The sequence below is a fragment of the Alligator sinensis genome, unplaced genomic scaffold (genome assembly GCF_000455745.1).
Source record: "Alligator sinensis unplaced genomic scaffold, ASM45574v1 scaffold1319_1, whole genome shotgun sequence".
Taxonomy (NCBI): domain Eukaryota; kingdom Metazoa; phylum Chordata; order Crocodylia; family Alligatoridae; genus Alligator; species Alligator sinensis.
The window spans coordinates 67,650-71,388 of NW_005843286.1; positions in this window are offsets into that span (position 1 = coordinate 67,650).

Sequence of the window (3,739 nt, forward strand, 5' to 3'; positions counted from 1 at the left end):
ATACCCCACCATACACACACACCCCAACCACACCCCACACACAATATACAAGAGTAAGACTTTATTTCTGAGTTGTTATTATTTCTATTATACACTATGCAAACACAAATCATGACAACAATTTTTTATAATAACATTAAAATATGTTATAGTAGGTGTTTAACTTTTAGTGTATGATTTGTTTTTTTTCTGGTTCCAAGATGGCAACCCTCCCCTCCCAAAAGGAGTATTTCTGGGGGTCAAGGGAAGGACTTCCGGTGGCAAAGGTAGGGGTTACAGGAGAAACTTCCAGTCTCAAGATGGCAACCAGGTGCCGGGGCAGTTTTCAAGGGGTAGGGCTACCCATGTGGCCCTTGACAGTTCAAAACTCGTTAAGCAGCCCTCCAGCTGAAATAACTGCCCACCCCTGTGTTAACCTCTTACAGCCTGTGAGCCACCAGTTGGACAGCCCTGCATTAGATAGCTGTGATAGAGCACTTGAATAGCAAATGTGCTTGCCTACCCACTGAGAAGCAAGAATGTTTTCTTCAAGCAGGAAATAAACAATTCAGAAGACAAGCAACCATGATCAGTAAAGAGCATGTAGCTTTATTATCAACTTGAAACATAACAAGTCAGGTATTCTACAGGGTTGATCAGATGAACTCCAGAAGAGATATTCTGTCAGAAGATAGCTTTAAGCAAGTCATAAGGTCTATGTGAGCCTCTTCTCGCACGCAAAGAATGAATGATCCTCTTATCTGACTGAGGCCTGTCCACCTTCATCCACATAAGCAACTTTAAATAAAAGATCTGAATTTACAGGAATGGGAGGAAAATAGTTCATGAAAGTTAGAAGAACATTTAGAATAAATCCTTAAAAAATGAAGTTTGAAGCTTTGCCTTCCTGCATTGTCAAAAGCAAATCCAGAGGTGGTTGTCATCTTGTGAGGCCACACAACAGCTGCATGGAAGCATACCTTAAGGAGGAGGGGCGTATCTGATGCCAATCTCTTAAAGAAGCTATTTACTTCTTCCATTGGGCAAAAGGGATAACTGTATGTAAAAATGACTCAAGAAAGCAGTATGGATTTATCTGTTAAAAAAAAACAAAACAAACCAAACAGAGAAAAAAAAATAGACTGAACTGATTGTGAAGCATCATCCAAGAAGCAGAACAGGAAGAAAGACTTGAAGTCAACCACAGCAAATTGGATCAAAGCTTGCATAGGGCATTCCTCCTCTGGACAATATCATGACACATACTAGCAGATCAGTACTTATATCCAAAGCTGAGAGAGTGTAGGCCTCCTTATATAAGACTTAATAGCAACTGCTTTAGAAACACTATGAACTGTTGATTTGGCCAAGGTCAAGCAGAAACTTGATTGTAAATCAAGCGATAGAACATGTATTTTATGCTTTCTTGCCTTGTACCTTTACCACTAGTCACCCTTCATCGGAAGGTCCTTCTTCTTCATTGGAATGAATGTGTAAAGCAACCACTAGACTTGACTTCATGAGGATTTGTCTACATGCAAAAGTGTGTTTATACCAGGATAGCTAATTCCCATCAGGAAAAGGAATAAACTAAACCAGTATAAATGTGTGTGGACTTGGTCTGGTATGAATATATCAATTTAAAAAATACCTGTCAAAACCTAACATAGTTATACTTGTACAACTATTCAGGGTACTTGAGGTGTAAACTGAACAGTGTTCTATGCTGCCTCCTTCTGAAGGACAATTACGGGGGTGACTGGTGCCTCCTGAGCCTGTGGGGGCACAATTTGTGGGCAGGCCTGGGAGTGGGCCAAAAGCCCCATATCCACTCCTACGCTTCAGTGCCGCAGCTTAGTTCCCCCTTCCCCCCCCCCACCCCCCAACACTGCTGGCCCACGTGGAAAAAAACTGCCCTGTCCTGAGCGGTGCCAAGTCAGGGGCCAATCTTAGGGGGGTCATATGTCCCCACTACCTGTGGACAATTATATAGACAGTAGTAGATACAATAAAAAGTTAAGTGTTGCTGTTGGGTTTTAGGGACTTGTTTGGTTTATTTAGCCTTCTTAGGATTCATTTTGCACTATAGTCACTTCCCATTATTGAGGGCTGTTTGCTATGCTTCTGCCAGAAAGTGTTGCTTTTACCTATTAATTTACCCAGCTGATCATAAGAGAAAAGATGTTGGATCTAATCCTTTATTTTGACCTGTTTTATAATTCTAATTTTTACAGAATGTATATTTACCTATTTGATTAGTGATATTCCTTTCTCATATTTTGTATTATTCTTGTTTGGGAATGGCCATATGCAAATAATTAATTTTGAATATTCCATTTTTGTCATGCTTTCTTCAAGATGTCCATTCCTCTAATTGAAGTGCTTTGGAAATGTTGGTATGGCTATGTGTTCTGAAACTGGAGCTACTGGGACTTGGATTTGTGCTTCTCCCACCTTTCATTCGCTTCCCAAACTCTGAAGAATGTATGGAGGTTAGTCAACTAGAGCTGCTGTCCATATTATCAGAGAAAATAAATTAAGAGGTAAAAACAGCATTTTCTTTGTACACTTGTTTAGCTTTTTGCATTTGAGGATCTTAGTGTTAACTAATTCTAACAACTCCCTGTTAGAGAGTGGGAGGGTTCTTAGTTATCTTTAACCTCCACCTATAGTCGTTTGCAGCACAGCAAAGTAGATACTAATTTAATATGGTAGCATTTTACAAAAGTGCAAGAAAAGGAGCCCAAACAGGAATAGAGGAGACCTAGATTTATATTTGCCCATGAATTTTGAATCTCTGTCCTTTAGAATGTGCAAACTGCCATATAAGACCTTATTCTTAGAAGTTTCAAACACTCAGAGGTCTAATTAAATGTGTAGGCTTAAGTATTTTGGCCCAAAGAAAACTGTTGCAGAGCTATAAATATGACTAGCTCTATCAAGTTGTATAATTTTAAGCACTAGGGATCATTTCCCTCTAAAATTTTGGTGGCTGAAATCAGTGAGACCCATATTGGTGAAATCATGCATGTCAATGGTGCAGTTAACAGTAAAAACATTTTGTTGCGTTATGGGATGAGAGGCTTCTGGCATACGCACTGCAACAGAGGAACAGGAGTCAGAAAACCTGGATTTGATTCCTAGAGACTTGCCACAGATGCAGGTCTAACCCTCCTGTACCTCAGTCTCCTCTTCTGTAAAATGGGGTTATCTTGTTAATATTGTTATAACGAGGACCCGCTTTGCAGAGGGCTCTGGTATCCTAGCTGAAAAATACTAGTAGGAGCCCGTGGCGAGTTTCAAGCGATGCCTGGGGAACAGCTGTCTCAGCTGCTTGCACCGCTAGTAAGGGTCAGTGTTGGCAAAGGGTGTAAGCACAAGCTGTCCTCCTCGAGCAGCAGGAGCCTGCCGGGTAGGGCGTGCGGCTCGGGAGCCCTCTCCTCGGGGCTCTGGGTACGCTTTGTGGAGGCAGAAGTGGCTGCCTGGCTGCTGGAGCGGAGCTCCCTTTGGCTGGGCGGCAGCGTGTGGCTGCCTATGAGCCGCTCTCCTCATACACAGCAACACAGCACTGAGCCCGAGCCTCCGAGCCGCACATCCCGCCTCAGCCAGTCTCCCCTCCACTCAGTTTTATATTTGCGCGCCCTTTCAATCCTCAGTGACGTGTCCCCCGCCGCGCCCAATCCGGGGCGTCCTCTGGTCAGGACAATGGAAGGGGCTCCGCCCAACGGCGCGGCGGGCGGGCGTGGCGGGGGGCAACTGG